Source organism: Cryptomeria japonica, chromosome 5, assembly GCF_030272615.1.
Source record: "Cryptomeria japonica chromosome 5, Sugi_1.0, whole genome shotgun sequence".
Taxonomy (NCBI): Eukaryota; Viridiplantae; Streptophyta; class Pinopsida; order Cupressales; family Cupressaceae; genus Cryptomeria; species Cryptomeria japonica.
The window spans coordinates 537,643,959-537,668,104 of record NC_081409.1 but is presented as its reverse complement, the minus strand read 5'-3'; the positions used below and the strand labels follow the sequence as shown (position 1 = coordinate 537,668,104).

General features: G+C 37.3%; 1 protein-coding gene across 6 annotated transcripts in view; it reads right to left on the bottom strand.

Moving 5' to 3' along the window:
* The window catches only part of LOC131034429 (uncharacterized), a 101,420-nt gene that overhangs the window by 35,040 nt on the left and 42,234 nt on the right, over positions 1-24,146 (bottom strand). The gene's annotated exons all lie outside the window — the stretch shown is intronic.

The following is a 24,146-nucleotide window of genomic DNA, read 5'->3' as shown; positions in this document are numbered from 1 at the left end:
TATAGATGAATTAGGCAAAGCCAAAACTAGAGTTGACCATTGTAATTTTTTATGGTGGATTCTACACTGTCTCAAGGAATATGGGGTCCATCTCAATCCAAGGAAATGTGTGTTCGAAGAAACTAAAAGCAAATTACTTGGTTACATTGTTCCTAGATGAGGCATAGAGGTAGACCCCAAAAAAGTTAAAGCTATCATCAAAATGCCTCAACCCCACTATCTTCAACAAATTTGTAGCCTAAAGAGAAAACTACAGGCCATCAAAAGATTCATTGCTCAACTCACAAATAAATTTCAGCCATATACTCATCTCTTGAGGAAAAAAAACAACTTTTCATTGGGATCAAGCATGCTAACAAGCTTTTGATCAAATCATACAAAACCTTGCTAATCCACAAATCCTTATGGCACCTGATTCTAACAAGCCACTATTGTTGTATATCTCAACTACTCAACATTCTTTGGCTGCCCTACTTGGACAACATGATAATCAAGATCATGAAAGAGCTATATATTATCTCAATAGAACATAATTTAGATGTGAAGCTAACAATACACCCATGGAAAAGGCTTGTCTAGCCATGGTATTTGCTTCTCAAAAGAAACAAAACTACATGCTCAACATAAAAAAAGATCATAGCCAAGATCAGCCAGTTGCAATACCTCTCAAAAAGTGCTTTGATAAGGCAAATGGTTAAATGGGTCATGCTCCTTACTGAATTTGATATTGAGTATGTGGCTGCAAAAGCATTTAATAGAGAGATAATTGCAGATCAAAAGGCAGATGTGCCATTGGGAGATACTCACCCTCTTACCCTAAACTCTCCTAGTGAGTCTATCCTCACTCTTACAAAATCACCAAAATGGAAGCTTTATTGACAATTCCTTCACCAATCGTGGTTCAAGGTGTTGATTTTAGCCTTTCAGATTTAAACTATACTCAGAAAAACTGAAGTTAATTACTAAATCAATATATTTGCTGTTTAGTTTAATTACTTTCAGACTTAGACATAAACATAAATTGAGCAAAATGAACACGACACACAAAAACCCTGGAAAAACCTCCTAGGAGGAAAAACCCAGCCAAAAGATCCACAAATCTGACTATGAATTATATCCAATTGTAACAGTACATTACTTAGCTGGTAGCTTTGATGTGGCACACCAATTTGTCTAAGCCTGTCACGCAGCAATACAGCTCTTGAATTTGTTTTGCATGTAACAGCAAGATGACCTTTAGATGAACAGATCTGGAAATTGTCTTTGGCTTCACATATGTCTTGCAATTCACATCTTCTATTGAAGTTCACCCTTGTATTAACAATCGTCTCAATGCACACTTCCTTCACTTCGCATTTAGAATTCTTTCTTTCTGATTTTCACACTTGCAGAATAATTATCGCATGTAATGTAATTGTCTTTTGAATGCATCAAATGGTGCTCAATATATATGAGGATAGACTCCAAGGTTGAGTCGGCTGAGAGGAGTATTGGCACCATATTTTAAATAACAACCACACACGTTACAATGCATAGGCCCCATTTAATTTGGTGCTACACGCTAAGTAAAGGCAACATGGGCCCGGCCTCTTTAGTTGGGTTCTAATGTTGCCTATCAGCAATTAGAACCCAACACAAATGTGCTTTGTTTTCGAATCTAAGTTCCAATAAAAACAACACTCCCTCTTAACTTAGGGAGGAAATAATTACATAGTCAAAACTTCATAATCTTCCATCTTGCACACAAGCAAAGAATGGATCCACCTTAAATTGCCCGCAGAGGGTGGAGAGGATTTTTTCTACCATCTTACATTGCCCGCAGAGGATGGTAAAAATTACTCTTCTCCCTGAGAAGATAACACTACCACCTTACATTGCCCGCAAAAGGTGGTTGATGCAACACAATGCATCACTGAGGTTGAGACTCCCTCTCAACCAAGGTTTCATTATCCATAATACCAAGTCTATCTCTGAAGTGCACAAACTTCACTCTGGATAGAGGCTTGGTTAGAATGTCTGCAACCTGTTCATCAGTGCTGACATACTTCAGTTGAATGGCGCCTCTTTGCACCATATCTCGAATGAAGTGATAATGAGTTTCCACATGTTTTGACCTATCATGAAACACTGGATTGACAGACATCTTGATACAACTCTGATTATCACAATGAATAACTGTAGGTTCCCAAGGTTGTCCAAACAACCCAGCAAGAAGCTTACGAAGCCACACTGCTTCTCTAGAAGCAACACTTGCTGCAATATACTCAGCTTCAACAGTACTTAGTGCAACTGACGATTGTTTTCTGCAAGCCCAAGAGATCACTGCGGATCCTAAGTTAAAACAAATACTTGAGGTGTTTTTCCTGTCCTTGACACTTCCTGCCCAATCTGCATCTGAGTAACCTTCCAAGGTTATTGGAGTCTTGAGTGGATACTTCAGCCCATAACCAACTGTACCTTGCAAGTATCTCAGAATGTGCTTGGGTGCAACAAGATGAAAATGCTTAGGCATGCTCATGAACTGCCTGAGGGCATTCACTGCATAGCATATATCTGGTCTAGTGTTAACTAGATACATCAATGATCCAATCAACTGCCTGTATTCCGATGGATCTGCAAAATCAGAGTTAGTTGCAAAAACACTCAACTTCTTTAAGTTAGATTCCATAGGAGTAGACATAGGTTTACAATCCATCATTCTAAATCTTTTCAAAATATCAATAGTATACTTTCCTTGACTCGAAAAAATTTCGTTAGATCTTTGCCATACTTCTAGACCTAGAAAATAATGCATTAGACCTAAATCCTTCATTTCAAATTCTGAAGCTAATTCTTTCTTACATCTAATAATAAGCTCATCTTTACCAGTAAGAAATAAATCATCCACATATAGAACCAAAATTAGCATTTCATCATTAAATACCTTAAAGTAAATGTTAAAGTCAGCATCATTCTTACAAAACCGTAAACTTAACAAGTACTTATCAATTCTTTCATACCAAGCACGAGGGACCTGTTTGAGGCCATATAGAGCTTTCTTCAATCTACAAACATGAGTTTCTCTATCATGAATCTCATAACCCTCAGGTTGTTCAATATAGACTTCTTCCTCAATGACACCATTAAGGAAGGCACTCTTAACATCCATTTGATGTAGCTTCCAACCTTTAGCTGCAGCAATGGCTATTATAGTCCTAATAGAAGTATATCTAGCAACAGGAAGAAACGTTTCTTCATAATCTATGCCTTCCTTTTGAGAAAAACCACGAGCTACAAATCTAGTTTTATATTTCTCAATACTACCATCAGCATTATGTTTAATTTTAAATAACCACTTAGGAGAGACAACAGACTTACCTTTGGGTCTAGGCACGATGTCCCAAACATCATTCTTGATGATCGACTGATATTCTTCATCCATAGCTAACTTCCAGGCATGTTGACTCAAGGCTTCTTCAACATTACGTGGCTCAAACTCAATGAGATTGCTCATTAATGCAACATAATTGGAGAATACTTCAAGTCTCTTACTTTCTCTGAAAGTGCCACTGGGAGCTGCAAATCTTTCAGCTTCTTGAATGGTGTTTCTCACCCAAAGTGGCCTCTTTTTGCTAACAACAATGTCACTAGGTATATCAGTGGGATCCATAGGCCCAGGTGGATCATTATGCTCTTCTTGAGGTGGAGACTCAACAGACTCCCTCTGAATCTCAGGGTTAGTATCAACATTCATATTTTGATTGTCATTAACTTCATCAATAACAAAAGAACCTTTTGATTTCCTAAAGGCAATATCTTCTTCAAAAGTAACATCCCTACTTACCTCAACATAGCTTTGTCCTGGAATGTAGATCCTGAAGGCCTTGGAGGATTCACTGTATCCAACTAGCATTCCTTTCTTCCCGGAAGGCTCCAACTTGGTTCGCTTTTCCTTGGGCACATGGACATATACAGGACTTCCAAAAATTCTTAAGTGACTGATATCAGGTTTGGATCTTGTGAAGGCTTCTTCAGGAGTCATATTCTTTAGAACATGATGAGGGCATCTATTATGAATATATACTGTTGTTCTAGAAGCCTCGGCCCATAGAAAAGTCTGCAAATCTTGATCATGAATCATAGCCTTTGCAACCTCAACAATTGTTCTATTCTTCCTTTCAGCAACTCCATTTTGCTGAGGATTGTATGGAACAAAGAACTCCCTCTTAATTCCTGTCTCAACACAAAAATCATGAAAGCTACCAAAGGTATACTCACCTCCATTGTCAAATCTTAAACATTTAATTCTTTTACCAGAGATGTTTTTAGCCAATGCCTTAAACTCTTTAAATCTACTTAAGACTTCATCGGATTCTTTAAAATTCAAGAAGTAGATCCAAGTTTTCCTAGAGAAATCATCTATGAAGATTACATAATAAAGAAATCCACTAGGAGATGCTACAGACATAGGACCACATAAATCAGAGTGAACAAGTTCTAGTTTATCTTTAGCTCTACTTTCACTTTTATGAAAAGGACTTTTAACATTTTCACCTATAGCACAACCTTTGCATGTATCATCATGAATTTGACTGAGTTTAGGCAAACCTTTGACTATCTTTCCAAGGGAGGGAAGTGCTTGAAAGTGTAAGTGTCCAAGTCTTCTATGCCATAGCTCACAGGATTCGGGAGCTTCATTAATGAGGGCTTGAACAGGGTTAGCAGAGAGCTTATATAAACTATCATATCTATTTTCAATTACACGAGCAGATTTAAAACTAGCCTTCTTAGGCCAAGCAAGGACTTTACCCTCAGAAAATAAGATGTCACAGGGGCAAATAACATGTCACTAAGGTGAAGAGTAATACTAGAGCAGAAATGGAAATTAAATTTCTTTTAATTCCAGGGACAAATAAGATGTGACTAAGGTGAAGAGTAATACCAGAATCTAAATTCAGAGAAGTAGTGCTAGAACCTCTTACCGAATATTTAGCATCATCACCAATTACTACATGTAGACTGGTGTCTTTCTCTACTAAGTCTGAAAGATGCTCACGATAGCCTGTGATGTGTCTGGAAGCACCACTGTCAATCAACCATGTATTACAGTCTGTGGGAATGTTGCTTGATAGGGCAGAAATGATTAAGAAATCTTCATTTTGATCTGAGACTTCATTTAGGTTGGCTTCTCTTTGCGGAGGTTCATTCTAACATTCTTTAGCATTGTGATCAAATTTGTCACATCTAAAGCGTCAAACACGAGAGAGATCCCTTAGCTTCTTCCAAGAATTCTAAGCATTTGATAATCTGAAATCTCTATTCCTCTTAGGATTATTCTTCTTCCAATGGCCACCTTTCTTGCATTGGGCTGCAAGTAAATGTTGATCATTCACTTGAAGACTTTTGAGTTTTCCTCTTGTGATAAGACGAGACTCTTCATGAATGCAATCATTCTTAAGACGATCAAAAGTAGGTAATTCAGTTCTTCCACTTATGGTTTGAATGAAAGAGTCTCATGAGTCTAGTAGACCATTTAGAGTAATCATGACAATATCTTTGTCTTCCATGTTATGTCCAATTGTACCTAGTTGATTCTTTAGTTCTGAAATCCTCATGAAATAAGACATAGCAGATTCTTCCTTTGACATCTTGATATTAAGTAATTGCTACATTAAAGGTATTTGCTCTACTGAGATTGTTGATTTCATGAGTACCTTGAAGATGACTGAATATTTCCCTTGCTGTAGTGAATGAGGAAATAGAGGTGACTAGGTGATCTTTGACTGAATCAATAATGAGTTTTTTGGCTTTGACAGCATTCCTTTTGAATTGTTTTAGCTCAGCTGCATCTGTAGGTTCAGCGAGCTTTTCTTAATCTATGAATTGAAGAAGTTCTTCTTCTTCTAGGGCAATACAGATGCGGACCTTCCATGCAGCAAAGTTGAGGTTTCCATCGAGCCTATCTTCAACTTTCAGCCCCATTGACCTGACAGAAAATGAAACAACACTCTACAAATAAAAGAATACTGAAATCTGAAGGTTGATCTAACCTATAGCTCTGATACCATGTTGATTTTAGACTTTCAAATTTTAACTATACTCAAAAACACTGAAGTTAATTACTAAATCAATATATTTGTTGTTTGGTTTAATTACTTTCAGACTTAGACATAAACATAAATTGAGCAAAATGAACACGACACACAAATACCCTAGGAAAACCTCCTAGGAGGAAAAACCCCCTAGGAGGAAAGACCCAGCCAAAAGATCCTCAGATCTGACTATGAATTATATCCAATTGTAACAGTACATTACTTAGCTGGTAGCTTTGATGTGGCACACCAATTTGTCTAAGCCTTTCACACAGCAATACACCTCTTGAATCTGCTTTGCATGTAATAGCAAGATGACCTTCAGATGAACAGATCTGGAAATTGTCTTTGGCTTCACATATGTCTTGCAATTCGCATCTTCTATTGAAGTTCACCCTTGTATTAACAATCGCCTCACCCATCAAACCCTTCCACCTAATGTCACATCTAACCAGCAAAAATCATTCATCTAGCATGCCTCATATTTCACCATCCTTAGCAACAACCTTTGTCGTAGGGCTTGTAACAATACCTCGTTGTTATGTCTTGAAAAAAATGAGGCAACCCTACCAATTAAAGAGGTTATTAACAATATCTATTGTCCATACTAACAATCTTATCCCAGCCAAGAAGTTCCTTCTCATATGATATTATTGGCCCACTTTAGAATAACCAACTTTCCAATATGTGAATAAATGTCTAACTTGCCAAAAGCACAAAGATTTGATTCACACTCCATCTCGAGCCCTACAACCTACCACTACTCCTTGGCCCTTCTCCACTATGGGCCTTTGCCTCATTGGTAGAATCAATCCCAATTCGTCCAATAGCCACAAGCACATTATCACCACCAACTTCACAAAGTAGGTTGAAGCAATTCCACTCACTTACATGAGTAGCAAGAAAATATCGAAATTTATCCTCAACCACATCATTTTCTGGTACAATATTCCCTCCTCCATTATCACTGACAATGGAAAATCTTTCCAAAATTCCGAAAGTCTGAACCCTATGTGAAAAAATCTACATCAAACATGAATGGTTCACTCCAAACTACTTAGAAGCTAATGGCCAAGATGAGTCATCTAACAAAACTCTTATCATCCTTAAAAAGATTGTCAACAACACCAATTATCTCCAATGTTACAAAGATCTTTGCAAAATCTAATAGCTGATGACAAGAACATCGATAAAACATAGGCTCTATGCACTCAACCATCTCAAGGTATATCAAAATCACCTTCGTCAAAGCTACAATCAATGTATCAAAGCTAGAGAATTCCAAGTTGATGATCTTATCCTCCAAGAAAAATTTAAAAAACACCACTTAGAAAAGAGAAAAGAAATTCAAATTCAAACCTAATTGGTTTGGTCATTTTGTGATTGTGGCAAAATATGGATCAAGAGCAAACAAGTTGGCTACACCTTTGTGCATCTCAATCGCTTCCATACTTGACCAGAAATAAACAAATAATTAAAAATAACTATAAGTAGAGAGAAAAATCACTCTATGGTTATAAACCATTCCTATGGTGCCTTGGGCAAGCACCATGATGAAAACCTACTCACAAGCATCATACATGAATAGCTAGGTACCTATTATCTATGCGCACTCTATACAACTAGAAGCAAGATGTATCCTATTTTCATCTATTTTTATCCACCCATCCATCTCATTCCACCTGCACCTTCCCTTTTAGCTACAACTCTAGATTGGGGGTAGTAAATCCATCAACGCTTTGGCAAAAAAATCTCAGAACACTCCCTTTGGCACCCTTGGCATTATGATTGAACACTCCTCTACAACATGACTCCTTAGACTTTTTATTTGTCTTGGTGGCACTGAGTCTTTATATCTTCATCTATGTCATCCCATCTATAAACTTTACCAAGGCCACCATGGTCCATTATACCATGTCTTGTCTTAAGGACATTTTATTGAGATTTCTTTTTCATGTTTATTTTTCTTTTTCTTGACATGTTTACATCATGATTTGCTTTTTATCTTTCATTCACTTTTCTTTATTTTTAAGTCTATCCTTTCATGCATTATAATCATGTCACCTTGATCTTTGTTTTATGCTATAGCAAAGAAGTTGCTCAACAAGATTCCCTGCATATACCTCCAATCAACAACATTCACATACCATATCAAGCTTTTTCCAAGTGCCAAGGTATCCAAACCAACTATCAATCAATCAAAACCAGAACAACTATCAAACAATAAAATTCAAAAATCTTCTTACAAACCTGTTGTCACTGATTTCAGCTAACCTGAATCGTGGGACAATCCCTACGAAACTTGTCCGCTTTGTAACCCACATCCTCCAAGGTCAGTTGACTTACCTCGTAAGTCGTGTTGGTTTGCATCTTTGCTTTGCGTCATTTTCTATTTTCATGTCTTGGTCTTGTCCTTTGTCTCATCCTTCAACTGCACTTCAGGTTTTAAAACCCGAAATGCAGTTGTTTTTTGACTTTTCTTGCACGTCGGGTTTTAAAACCCAAAGTGCAGTTTTGTCTGCAAATGGTGCAAGATGGATTTTGGTTCTCTATCACATTGGATTTTAAAACGCGATGTGCAACTATGTCTTACCCCATTGACAGGGCGGGTTTTAAAACCCGACCTGTCAGGTTTTAAAACTCGACATGTCACTGGGATGACCGGTCGGGTTCTAAAATCTGCCGTGTCAGTTTTGTTCTACACATCTGCAGGTAAGGTTTTAAAACCTGACCTGTATCTTTAAAGTTGTAGATAAGCAAATCGGATTTTAAAACCAGACCTGCAACCTTTGATCTACACATAAGCAGAGCAGGTTTTAAAACCTAATATGCCAGTATGACTCACTCTAGGTGCAGATAGGGTTTTAAAACCTGATCTGTTAATTTTTCTGCCTGTGTTGTCTAAGGGTCATTTTGTCTTTCAAACATTATTCTAAGTCTCTAAAGCTGGCGATCTAATGATGAATTTCAATTTTCGGGATGAAAATGTTGCAGATTTGGCAGATGACTGATCCTTCTCCGAGTAAATCCGAAGGGAGAAAAATGAAGAATAAAGTGTCCTCTTGACACTAGTTAGTTTACACTCATGTAGCATTTTCTTTTACTGCAAATTTTTATGTAGATGCACTTTCATCTTATGCACAACTTCTGGATATTTTGGACTCTACAGTTGAATAAGTCAACCATGCCCACATTTTTCTCAACTCCTTCCCTATAAAAGGAGCCTCATTTGTAATATTAGATCTTTTGCAAGCTAAACAAAACTTTGCCAAAATTTTGTCTCAAGTGAAACTTTGTGTTCTCTTATGTTGAAATTAATCAAGTGAATAAAGAAAGCAATTTTATGCTCCAAACTTTGTGTTGGGCAAGGAATGTAGCTTATAAGTAGATGTTTTATGTCATTTGCTTATATTTGTTCCTAATTTACTTGTTGGTATTTGAATGCGTTGTGTAAGTGAAGGGTTTTCTAAGTGTGGATGTAAACTTTGTGTTATATTGCATATTTAGAGCTTTATTGTAATACAATGATTGTGTAGGAGACTTTGGGCTACTGCTGGTTACTTTTCAAGGTTGTTATAATTTATTTTGAAGACTTGGGCTGCAAGATATCTTTAGTTATTAAGTTAGGAAAAGTATCTTTGTTTACATAAGACTTTGTGCTTACGTTATTATAGATTGAAATAAATTGTTGTATACAAGTTTGGCTAGTTATTGTAAGAAAATTGTATGAATTGTATCAAGTGAAGGGATTAATGTTAATTCTGAAAAAAGAGGATTATACACCCTAAGCTTACCCTCAGAATCTAAGTTTTAATTGTTGAAGTATCAAGTTCTATAGGAAACCTCCCCTTGCTGAGAGGAGAGACTTTTGTCTCATCATAGCTGTACGTGAAACATATATTTTGTCTTCAATACGCTGGTGACAAAATATTCACCCAACAATTTTTTGGCGACTCTGTTGGGGATTCGAACGTGCAATCAATGTAATTCTTTTGGGTTGCAGTGTTAAAATTTTCATTGTACTATCTTTGTTGCTGATTTTCTCAAAGTAGTAATCTTGCAAACCCAAGTTATACTCGTGGGCGAAGAGCGGAAGGAATTGTTGATCCTACCTTTGAGTTTTTGCAGAAGCATAATTTTTCTTTCTTGCCTTCACAAACAAGATCTCCTTCGCAACGTACCAAAAACTTTTCCTCCTACTGCACAGAGGTCTCCTGTTCCAAGTGAAGCATCAAGTTTGCAAGTTGCGGTTATCCCCGCCGTAAGACATTTTGTAACTCCCCCATATAATCCACCAAGGATGGCTGCCCAAGGTCCTTGGGGTAATGCATTCGGTCCATTGAACCTTACGCCGCCTCTACATGAACTTCCAAGGGGCTCAAAAAATAATTTGCCTAAGTTTTTGGGCGATGGTTCTCAACATCCTGATGATCACATTGCTTCTTTTTATATTGCATGTAGTGTTCTCAGGGTTGAGCATGAAGATGTTTCCGTAAGGTTATTCATTGAAACCTTGCAAGGCATAGCTGCTGATTGGTTCTATCATCTTCCTAATAGTTCTATCACAAATTGGGCTACCCTCAAAACAAGGTTTGAGGCAAGGTTTGAACCCGTTGAAGATGAGCATGCGCTTTTAGCGCAATTGACTCAAATGAAGAAGGAACCGCAAGAGCCCATGCGGGAACTTGTGGCTAAATTCAACAAGTTGCACAACCACATTCCGGCTGCTTCACAACCTACTGCTGGAAACTTAAAATGTTTCTTTATAAATGCACAATTGCCAGAGGTGAGTTTTCTTTTGCATAGAAATGCTCTGCAAATCTAGCTGCCGCACAACGGTTAGCCACAGAAGTTGAAGACGATCTTATCCTCACCGGTAAGATAAAGATAGAGCCAAAGGGGTTCAAAGAAAACTCTTCTTTGGGATCATGGTCTACAAAGAGAACAAATCCCATGATGCAGAGGTTGGCTAATGGCTAATGAGGTGTATTCTCTTCTCCTAATAAAGACATTCCAAGGAGGCCATATCCAAATACTACTCCTAGTTATGTAGCTGAAAATTAGGACAAGCTTCCTTCACCCCCAGAAAGGCTTGTACTTGAGGCACCATCAACAAATACAGCAGTAGGGAATTATGAAACTAAACAAATTGATCTCGCTAATCTCTTCCAAGAGGAGAAAGCAGACATAGTTGGCGACTCTCTTATCTGGTTTATGCAGTACCAGAAAGTTGTTGAACAAAAAGAAAAGACCATGCCAAATACCATGGACAATACACAACAAGGGGTTGAAGGCCACTTTTCAAAGGTGCTGGTAAAGGAGGACAATCACATCATGAGATGTGAAAAGATGGACATGCATAAAGGTATCAGTCAAGTTGAACAAGATGAGAAGACTGTATCTATATTTCAAGGTCATGAACTTGAACATATTGTGCATGAAGAAGCTAACAAGGAACTTGATGAAGACCTTTTCACAAGCATAATAGAAGAGTTTTGTTCAACTCTTGATGACAATTCTCCCAAATCTGAAGTTTGTGAGCAACATGAAGAAGCAAGCTATGCAATCATGTCTTTACTTGGCTCACATGGGGAAACTCATTCTATTCAGCATGAGGTTGTGGTTGAAGAAATAGCCAATAAAAGTGTAATCAGCAAAAGGAGTTCTGATTTTGTCCTTTCAAGGAGATGTCAAAAGTCACACTTGCTTCTCAGCATGAAGGTACAATAGAGGAAGGAATAAAGGATGCATCTATGGTTGAGCAAGGACAGTCGAAATTCATTGATCCACTTGTTGTCCTCATTTTTGTTTTAAAAAATGAAAGACCATTACATAAAATTTTTGTGAAAAAATGAAAATTTTACTCTATGGCACGCTTCCCGAGGCAAAATTTTGACTCATCCTTGGACTGGCTTAATCCTCAGTCCATCCTCAAACTATGTTTCGAATTTCGTCACATTTTGGATTCGTTTGCTATGTCTTTCCTTCAATTTTGGGTTTTTTCTCCCTGACTGCAAGTGGAGAATTTTCCTTGAACTGCAAGTTTTAATGATTTCCATTGTTTTGGTCTTTGTAGGGAAAATTTTAGCTAATTACAAGTGCACTTTATTGAAAAATAAAAACTTGTAATTTGCTTTTTATTTCCCCCTTGATGCTTTTTGGCTTTTTCAGTTAAAATAGGGATTTTTTGGTTAAGTTACAAGTAAACTTGTAATTCTTTTCTAAAACCCCTACTTTAATGGTTTTTGCTTGTAATAGGGATTTTAAACCCCTATTACATGTGTGCAAGTGAATCATAACTTCTTGTAGGGATTTTATTTTCCCTTTACAAGTGATTTTAAACTTGCACATCTCTCTCCAAAACCCGATTTTGCCTTGGAATGAGAAAAGTGACATTTAAAACTTGCTATTCTCTCCCAAAAACCCGATTTTGCCTATAAAGTACATTTTGGAAGATTTTAAACTTGCTATTTGGTTTAAAAAACCCGATTTTTGCCTCATAGTTGAAAAAGTGCATTTTAAACTTGTTATTTTCTCCAAAAAACCCGATTTTCATTGTTTCATGCAAATTCGAACTTGCTATTTGTTCCAAAAAACCTGACCAGCAAGAAAAAACGGTTTTTGAGAATTTTAAGCAAGATTTTGTGGAGAAATTTTTGGAGGTAGAAGGCGTTTGAGTTCTTCCCTATTCTTGTGCATTTTCAAACATCTTTCACGCCATTCTAGGGTTTTGGGAATTTGATTTATTGCTGGTTTCTTGGTGTCAAAAAATGCAAACACGTTTTTACCAAAAACCACGTTTTTCTCCTTCAAGGATGCCACGAATCAGCAATCTTCCGAGTTGTTTTTGCATCTCATGCTAAGGGGTTATGGTTAGAGGGAGATTTATCCACTTTCCACACCATTTCCTTTGGATTTGCTGCCACGTTTTTATACAAATGGCATTTTTGTAAAAACGTGGCAAGGGTTTGGGTTGCGGATTGTCTTTATTTATTGGATTGTCTTCTTCATTCCAAGATTGATTGCATCTTTTGGAGAGGCATTTTCAGTTTGAAATGAGGTATGTTTTCTTTTCTTTTCTTGTTTCATTTTCTTGTTTTCTTGTTTTCTTATTTTCCTTTCTAGTTGTAAATATGTAAATATGTTGTTCTTATCCCAAAAAATGGTTTTGTGAGAAAAATTTTCCCCTTGATATGCAATTTTTGGATTGCATTGTTCTTCCCCATTTTCCCTCTTTACTTGTATTCGGGATTTTAAATCCCGATTACAAGTTGGCTGGAAATCTTTGTTCTTCCCTTACGGTTGAAGAATTTAACCATTTTTGGTTAAAATTTCAAGTTGAAAAAATGTGAAATACCCTTCCTTTCAAAATCGGGTTTTAAGAACTGGATTATATATTGAAAAGTTCTTCCCATTTTCATGAAAATGACATTCTCGGATTTTCCCATTTTTATCCATTCATGTCACCCATATCCGTACTTTCCATTTTTGTCATTTTCCTCAAGTCTAATTCTCACTTTCCATCCATTTCTCCATTTGCAAATTTACAAGTGTACTTGCATTCGGGTTTTAAAAATCAGATTGCATGTATGCCCTTTCCAACTTGTATACTTGCGAAAATTTCCCCAAGATCCGAAATTGGTCAAAGTCAAGATTCTCCCATTTCCATATATTTCCCCTCTTTCTCTCACAAAGTCGTGAAGTTCAAGAGTCAAAGTTTTTCCCATTTGAAGAAGGAAAAATGTTATTTGCAGCTGAATATGATGTTGCCTTAACGCTTTTAAGTCTTCAACACAGTATTCCAGGTTGTCTATCAATGTCAGATTTGCCGTCATCTCCAATTCCAAAAAAGATGAAGTACAAATATGACAAGTACCAAAACGAAGTTGCGCCTTCCCAAGTTTCCTCTCCTTTGGATCGTATCAAAGATACAGAGATAGTACATGTAGACATGTTAGAATTTGTCAAAAGGGTTGAGGATCCACAAGATAGCAATATGCTGCGACTGTTGGACAGCCATATCCATCACACATCTTCTTTCCCGGTGGCTGCCCTAGAACCTGAATTTGTTCTCGCTTGCGCCCATCACTTTGACAAGGAGACAAGAATCATTAAAAATGATGATGGCAAAGCAATAATCCGCCTTGATACAGACACAATTGAGAAGGTCTTCACAATACCTCCCGCACCAGTTTACATGGGAATCTCCCAAGAGAGTGCAACTGAGTATTATGTAAAAAGGGAAAAAGATTGTAAACAACATATCAACAGGTGGATCCAAGAGCCACGAGTCGCCTTCTCAAGGTGGCTAAGTTGTACCGTTGTGACTTCAAATGGGAAATAGGAGACATCATAACCCTCCTCAGCAAGATAATGGGCCTTGAACATTCTAATGTTTTTGAGCCTTGGATGTACCAGTTCATCATGTTCATAAGGCAGTCCCATCATATATCATGGGGAGAAGTCATTAGTGATGCCTTGTGTGAACAAGTTGCAGCAGTTCCCTCCACCATGACTTTCTATATGAATTCATACTTGGTGTACTTGGCAGCATCACTTAGACATTTTCCAGGTCTTTCTACCAAGGGTGATCGCTCGCTTATACTGGTATGGAAATATTATGATCAGTTGCCTTTGAGACCCAGCAGATTGCATTTCATAAGAGTCCAAGATGCATTCTTCGGTTACTTCATGTGTCAGTTTGACAAAACTCTGAAGAACAAAAGGGTATCAGATGAGGCATGGGAAAGGGTGAGTGAGTATGGATGCTTGTTTCTACAGTTCCCGACCTTCACCTATATGAGAATCGGATGCTATAGTGGGCAGCCATACATGCTTCCTAGATACCCAACTGATAAGATCATTCTTATCGAGTTGGGAAGACAAATCATGGTTGTCCATACTCATCAGTCTGCCAAACACAAGGTTGGAATGGGGATCTCTACAACAAACCCACTAAAAATTGGCCGGTATTCTCTTGTCACATCCGTTAAAGCCAAGGCCACGGAGACCGAAATGCAAGAAATTAAGCTCAAAAGGTTTAAGTCCAGAACTGATTTTAATTACCGGGGTATGAAGGAGAAGATCAAAAAATCCTTCGTGCACGTGCATCGCATTGAGGATATCTGGGTAGATCTCCGCACAGAGGTCGAGGTTTTGAAGATGGATTACTGCAGGCTCACTGTTGAGCAGGTTGTTGATTTCAACTTGGTGGACATTCCACAAAGGATGATTGATGATGGGCACGTACTTGATCCTGAACATATTTCACGAAGGGTTGAGGAAGCTCCACTTCCTTTAATCCAATGGTCACACAAGGAGTGCATATCCATTCTTGAGCGATTTCAGCCTATCTTGGCTAACACCAATGCTTGGCTGAAAAGTAATGCTATTAGACTCATAAAAATCAAGATCGGAAAAGAAAAATGATTCTACGGGGCCTCTTGGACGTAAGTCTGAGATTCAGATTGACAACAAGGAAGGCGCATCATCTTCGAGCACAAGGATCAAATTGCGAGTTAGTCGGGCAATCGTGCTTCCTCCTGAGGAGGCGACAGTTTGTGGAAAGGAAAAGTCACGATTTCATGTTCAGGTGATCGATCTAGATAATCCAGAAGAAGGGCAGCAATCTGATGATGCTCCCAAGTCTCCAGCATCTGACTCGCCTCATGAGATCATTCCTCCAGTTTCCATTGAGACGCCCCTTTCTCCTCCTAACTTGCTTGTTGATGAATCTCCTCAGAATGCCATTCCTATTTCGACATACGAGCCACCTCTTGATCATCAACAAGAGAATGTGCAGGAAGTTCCTGAAGATACTCCTGCTTGTGTCCAACTGTCAGAAATTGATACCTCCACTTCTGGTTTTGAAGAATTCATGAGGCAATCTTCATGCCAATTGGCTACTGAGCAAACCGTGGTCGCCATCCAAACAAATATTCCACACGATTATTCAAACAGAAACTGCTTCTCCTTTGCCTACAACTGCTACAGAAGGAGAGTTGATGGCTTTACCTCCATGGCTTAGGTCTTTTACTCCAAAGAGGAAGAAGCAAGAAATCTCACTTGATGGCTTTGATTATCAGCAACTAAAACAGTCCAGATCCAAGGTTGCTAAAAAGGTCAAGACTATCTCTAGAGTAACTGTTGACAGCAACAAGATGAAGGTAGCTGAAATTGTTGAACCCATTGCAGATAAGCCACTTGAAGAAATGTCAGCTGCTGATTACAAAGTTACAAGGATAGAATTGGGTAAGCAAATGCATGAGGTGATTAAATATGATGCTCAGTTTTCTGTAGCTTCACTAGTATAGCGGTGTGATGAACTTCTAGCAAAGAAAGATAAACTAGAAGAGGAAAACCGACAACTTATGGCAATTGTTCATAAAATCACAAAACCTGCTGCTGAAGGGAGTAACTCCATAGGTTCTTCTGGTTCCCAAGAATCAATTCGTGGAGTGGAAAGGGTTGCTTAGAAGGTACAAGCATTGGATTCCTGGGTTGATCAGCTTCATGATCTATGTTCACAAATCATGAAAGACATTTTTCAGATGATGTCTAAGTTGGAAACCGTTGAAGAGAAACTGGATCAGACTTCTGATACTTTCAAAAAGAATCTGGCAAGTGTTGAAGATAGTTTGACAATTTGGCATACCATGCCCCAACAACAGTTGAGCGTTCTACAGGAGCATGCCATCATCTCTTCCAGGGTCATGTACTTGGAATTTGAAGAGCTTCTGGAAAATAAGGCCCTTGTTCTTAAATCCCTCATTGAGGAGATTGGTGATACAATGAGATTACGGGGTGAAGTTTTCCGAGATATTGTCTCTCATTGTGAAAAGGCCTCTTGCAACATACTAAGTCAGGATGGAGAGCTGATTCCAGAAGAAGAAGTTCTTGTTAATTCACAGATGAGGATACATAATGAATGGAGGAGCGAACAATTCTCGGCCGCTTCAATTCAAATATTGATGAAGCACCAAATCTTTTTGCATGAAATCCAGTCCATCCTGGATAAAAACAGCTCTGCGCTCCTCCGATGTCATGATACTATTGTGAACACCCATGAACCGGATCCCAATGAACTACAAATGATCATCCAGAAGTTTGAAGGATTCGTGTCTTCACGTGCTATAGCTTAAGTGTTTTTCAACACTTAGTTGTATTTTTCCATATTTGTAATCTTTAGTTGTAGTTTTTCTTTTGACAAGTTACATGTAAAAGTCTTTTTGTAAAACGCAAGTTAACTCATTACTTGCACTTTTGTAATTACATGTAAGGCAACTACAAGTTGTGTTCAATTAGGACTGTAGTTGGAATAAGTCTTAGTTAGTTATTGAGGTCTTAGTTAGTTATTGAATAAGTCTTGGTGGTTGAGAGAATCTCTCAAGTTAGTTAGGATCCTCCCACATTTTTCTCAAGGCTCCTCTTCTATAAATACTTGAGGGGTCTATTGTAATTTTTATCTTTTGGAAAGCAAGCAAAAACTCTGCCAAATTTACAGCAAAGAAGTCTTTGAGCTTTCATGTGTGAATTCAAGAATTGAAAGGAATAGAAGGAAATTGCTCAAGCTTTGAGTCTTTGTGCTACATACTTGAGTTTGTGTTCTATATTATCTTTCTTGCAAGTGTTTCTTAAAGAGCTTAATCACATCTGATTTGCAGTCTTTGTGCTGCAAGTAGTTGAGGTTAATATAGATTAAAATAAATATTTTGTTGAGAGAAGCTGCAAGTCTTTGTGCTTTCACTTGTTCTTAGGAGAATTTAGGAGTAGATTTTGTGAGAAATAGTTGCAAGTCTTTGAGCTTATACTACGTCCCATGGTTTTAAGTAGAAAAGAATAAGATATCCCAGTCTTTGAGCTGTTATAATTTGTTCTTTATAGCATTAGTATAGAAAAGGGTAGATAGGACTTCACATAATCAAGTCTTTGAGCTTGATATTGCTGTCCCGTCCCAAAGGAAGTGACAGAAGTCTTTGTGCTTTCAGGAAACTTCATATCCTTTCTCTCATTTCATTTTGAAAGTGGTTATTGCTGTTTATATCAAATCACTATCCTTTTCTGTGAAGAGAAAAGGATATTGTCTTTCTTGAAAGAAGAAGAAAGATTGTTGTCCCATCCTATTTTATTTTCAAAGTTGTAGTTAGATAAGGGGAGCCTTCCCTTAATTAGGAGAGTTTTACTCACACGCTGTGGTTGAAACCACAATTTTGTATATTTGCCCAAGTGTACAAAATTTTCAACCAACACCACTTTTGAGCAGCAGTACATGTGATTTATTTGAAGAGGCAAGTGAATTTGTTCATCTTTTTCAAGGAGCAGTGCATCAAGCTATGGTACAATTGTTCGTGCTTCTATTGGTTGTGGCTCCTTATGATCATGCAAGGCATTGCAAGCTGTTAAAGATAGGCAGCTCCTTTGGTGAGCCTATGAATAGTTTCATTTAGGGGGGTTTCCATGGTCAGTTAGTTTAGGTTAGGTTAGTTTCCTTTTTCAATAAGTGCAGTTGCACAAGTTTTTGTCTTGTTTTCAATTGGTTGCTTTGCGTCAGTCTTGTCGTATGTGTCTTTGTTGCTTGACTCTATAGCCCAATGGACGATAAAGGCACTTAGAGTTCTGGATTCTACTCCCTTCAATCGTTCCAACAATCAAAGGTCGTTCCCCAGTCAAAGCCAGTTGTTGTCACTGATTTCAGCTAACCTGAATTGTGGGACAACCCCTACGAAACTTGTCTGCTTCGTAGCTCACGTCCTCCAAGGTCGGTTGACTTACCTCGTACGTCGTGTTGGTTTGCGTCTTTGCTTTGCGTCATTTTTTGTTTTCATGTCTGGGTCTTGTCCTTTGTCTCATCCTTCAACTATAATTTGGGTTTTAAAACCCGAAATGCAGTTGTTTTTGAGTTTTCCTGCACGTCGGGTTTTAAAACCCGAAGTGCAGTTTTGTCTGCAAACGGTGCAAGTCGGGTTTTAAAAACCGACCTGCAGGTTCTCTATCACACCGGGTTTTAAACCCGATGTGCTACTGTGTCTTACCCCATTGACAGGGCAGGTTTTAAAACTCGACATGTCATTGGGATGACAGGTCGGGTTTTAGAACCTACCCTGTCAAATTTGTTCTGCACATCTACAGGTAGGGTTTTAAAACCCGACATGTATTTTTAGAGTTGTAGATATGCAAATCGGGTTTTAAAACCTGACTTGCAACCTTTGATCTACACATAAGCAAAGTGGGTTTTAAAACCCAATCTGCCAATATGACTCACTCTAGGTGCAAATGGGGTTTTGAAACCCGATATGTTAATTTTTCTGCCTATGTTGTCTAAGGATCATTTTGTCTTTCAAAAATTATTCTAAATCTCTAAAGTTGGCAATCTAATGATGAATGTCGATTTCCGTGATGAAAATGTTGCAGATTCTGGCATATGACTGATCCTTCTCCGAGTAAATCCAGAGGGAGGAAAATGAAGAATAAAGTGTCCTCTTGACACTAGTTAGTTTAAACTCGTGTAGTAGCATTTTCTTTTACTGCAAATTTTTATGTAGATGCACTTTCATCTTATGCACAACTTCTGGATATTTTGGACTCTGCAGTTGAATAAGTCAACTATGCCCACATTTTCTCAACCCCTTCCCTATAAAAGGAGAAGCCTCATTTGTAATATTGGATCTTTTGCAAGCTAAACAAAACTCTGCCAAAAAGTGAAACTTTGTGTTCTCATGTTGAAATTAATCAAGTGAATAAAGAAAGCAATTTTATGCTCCAAACTTTGTGTTGGGCAAGAATTGTAGCTTATGAGTAGATGTTCTTATGTCATTTGCTTATATTTGTTCCTAATTTACTTGATGGTATTTGAATGCGTTGTGTAAGTGAAGGGCTTTTCTAAGTGTGGATGTAAACTTTGTGTTATATTGCATATTTAGAGCTTTATTGCAATACAATGATTGTGTAGGAGACTTTGGGCTACTACTGGTTACTTTTCAAGGTTGTTATAATTTATCTTGAAGACTTTGGGCTGCAAGATATCTTTGGTTATTAAGTTAGGAAAAGTATCTTTGTTTATGTAAGACTTTGTGCTTACGTTAATATAAATTGAAGTAAATTGTTGTATACAAGTTTGGCTAGTTATTGTAAGAAAATTGTATGAATTGTATCAAGTGAAGGGATTAATGTTAATTCTGAAAAAAGAGGATTATACACCCTAAGCTTACCCTCAGAATTTAAGTTTTAACTGTTGAAGTATCAAGTTCTATCAAGGAACCTCCCCTTGCTGATAGGAGAGACTTTTGTCTCAACATAGCGGTGTGTGAAACATATATTGTGTCTTCAATACGCTGGGGCAAAATATTCACCCAACAAAACCAATATCCCAACACATCATTCATCCTTCTTCCCTCCCTTCCATCATTCTCCACCAACTTTATCTCCTTTTTCTCTTCTTTCCATCTCTTTTCAAGTTCCCAACCGAGCCATTTTCATTTACCTACCCTCTTGAGGGGTGACCTCTCATCCACATGCATGTAATATCAAGTTCCACACTGGCAGCAGCCACAGGGGAATTGGTATCCATCTCAGGGTCAAGGGAACCAGTTTCAAGGGAATTGGCAACCTACCTCTCAATGGAGGGGGAACCAATCATGGCCAACCCAATCTTCTAGATATCAGCCTCCTATTACTAATTCCATTTTTTCTTCAACCAACCAGGACATCTTGCCTCCCCCCTTAACCTCACCAAGCACCTATATTTTTTCTTTTTTTAAGGTACCATTACTTCTACTCACAATGCCATTTCAAAGAGGGGCAAAATGTAGACACCTAAAATTCACCTTTACACTTTAAATAATCTCAATCCCTTCAATGTTGATTGATTAAATAAATTATTTAATTAATTAGCCTCTTTTTGTTATCACCGACTAAACATTAACTAATTAAATTAATTATTTAATTAATCCACTAAACTAATGTCCTAATGTTAGTTAATCAAATAAATAAGTTTATTTAATTAATTGTACTAATGCCCTAATATTAGTTAATCAAATGAATAATTTTATTCAATTAGCTAAGTTACTAAATTAGTGCCACCTTGTCCAAAATCCACATCACCTTTTCTTCTAATTTAAAATTCATTTTCTAACTAGCAACTATTTAAATATTTTAATTTATTTCATCAAATCTTAAATCAATATAATTCCAAATCCTAATTATTAATTTGCTTGGCCTAGTCTTATCCATTCATTTCCCAATCCAAAATGAAATCAAGATTAACTCTCCATTGTCCATTCCCTCACGAAAATCTCAACCGTCCATTTCACGTGTAATTCTCACACATATGTGAGACCTCTTGTCAAATCACAACATCCACATTTGATTCTCAAACATGTGTGAGATCGATCACATGTCACAATCACACATCCCCATGATTCTTCTCACATGTGCGAGAGCTTTCTATCTCTGCCCTTCACTCAAATGAAGATAATCTCAACCCTTCACTTCTCTCGATCTATGTTTTATCCATTTGCACCTCTCCCTAATTGCCACGTCTAAGCTCCTCATTCCTCCATGAAAGCTAATCAAATATCCACAATCTAATCCAAGATCCAATCCTAGCTATCCATTTCACTCATGTCAAATCTATAAATCCAAGCCATCCTCAAGCATTTCCAATCATGAAAATTTTGCATGCATGCGTTGTCGCATTGAGGACTCCTTACAAGCAACCCAACACAACAACACAACATCCACATCGCCATTTTGGAACAAACTAAACGAATCATGGAAAGTATAAAGTTACTTCAAATTGCATCATTTTATTTGCCTTTCATTATACTCTAACCCAAAGTAGTAGTAGCATCGGTTCAAATTTTCACTCCTTCAATAATAAATAAATATTTATCCCTCTCACCTTAGGCATCCAAACACCCATTTCCAATATATTGGAGGGGCATAGAAATGCATTGGGACTACAAGGTTAATATCACCTTATCCTAACGAATTGAAACAAGAAAAGTTGGTGCACACAACCCGCACCTTAAATGTGGTTGACACACCAAAAAGGACATTCACACCATGTCAATCCACACTTCCAATGGCCATGCCACCTCAACACACTTGTTCACAGAGCCTCCAAATGGTAGATCAACCATCGCACCTAGACAAAGCCATTACTTTAAACCTTAACCACTTTGTCAATGTAGTAATGTAACCATCAATCTATCTATCTATATATAATATGCATAGAGTAGGATAGATTAGATAGAACACAAATCTAAATATTTGTAAGGGGCATAGCTAGAAGATAAGAATAGGCTAGATTAGATTAGACATGGATGCCTAGCATAAGCATAGCTATAAGATAATATTTATAAGGGGCATAACTAAAAGATAAGAATAGGCAAGATTAGATTAGACATAGATGCCTAGCATAAGCATAGCTATAAGATTAACAGTCACAATTCTCTATTGATAGTATGGCATGTACAAAATACATGAACAAACACAATTCAATTAGTCAATTCTATATCTTTCTTCAAATCTCTCTCTAGTCATTCTTGAATTATTTGTTAATATTGTGTCCATTTATAACACATCTAGATATCCATACTTTTGAGTGTTGTCCCCTAGACACCCCTAAGGGTTTGTATGAGGATGTCTCCCTCGTGTACCCTTTTTCTACATTTATTCTAACATTCCTAAGATAATTTGTATGTTTTTTGGCATCCTATGAATGTTCCTTGTTTTAGAGAGCATGTTTGGAGGCATACCCTATATCAACAATCAATTTTAAGAACATATTTCGTAAAGCTACAAAAAATAGGGTGCATTTTCAACACTAATTTCCTGGTCATACAACTTTGTATTTGTTTTGCCCTATTTCACTTAATTTTCAATGGTTGTTAGTGAAATATTCATTGTTCAATGTACAATATCCAATGTCAAGAATGTTTTGATGTTATTTGAATTTCAACTCTTCTAAAATAATTGATATTGTTTAACAATTTCACTATACAGCTTAAACTATTTAAAATCTATGCCCCCCTCCCCCCCCCCCAAAAAAAGTTTTGAGGATGGGGGCAGCAAGGGACAACAGAACATTTTTAGCCATATTTTAGGGGGCAGCAAGGAACAACAATTAAAAAATAAGGAAATTTTAGAAAATATACAGAAATTTCATATATTCGTATCAAAACATTGATAAAGATTTCATCATAGGCATTATAGAAGTTTGATCCATAATATTAAATTCGAACCAAGATTTCACATGAGAATTGACAAACAAATTAACAAAATTTTAAATGCTTTCATTGTCAATGTGGATAAATATAATTATAAGTCTATGTTACAGGGTTCGCCGGTCTGAGGGCCTAGTACCGGTCCGGTTCAGTTTGGGTCTGGGAGCTAGTCCAGTACGCCTGCAGGTCCGGCCAGGGTTCGTGCCCAAGCGAGCCAGTTTGTCCTGGGCGAGCCTAGACACCTGGGCACCCAAATTTACGATCTTTTTGCAAAATTTTATATTATTGCCAAAAAAAAATTGTGAAATTGACTACAGACATTTTGAAGAAAACGAATGCTGACCTGAAAAACTGAAATTTGCAATGAGGAATGACAATATTAGTAATATAAAATTTGATAAATTAAAATAACCACGTGGATGGTTATCTTGGTTGTAGCAACAGGACACAAACTGCTAAGCAGAAATCTGAAATTTTGGAACCAAGCAAAAATTTCAAAAATTCAAAGGCTTGAATGTTTGGCAGTGTGTTGGACATACATAAGGACTATATCAAAGGTTGAGCAATCTGAAATTTACAAACATGCAGAAAATTCAGAAATTCAAAGGGCTTGAACGTTTGGTAGTGTGGTAGAAATACATAGGGACTATATCAAAGGCTGAACAATCTGAAATGTACAAAAAAGCACAGCATTTCACACATATGGGAAGACCTAAGCAATTGTGTTCAATATTCGAGAGTAAATCAAATGCTAAGCAATCTAAAATTTGAAAATATATATAAAATTTCAAATATGAAAAGGCCTAATTTACAAGACAATACCAATTAATATATGACTATATTGCTGAAT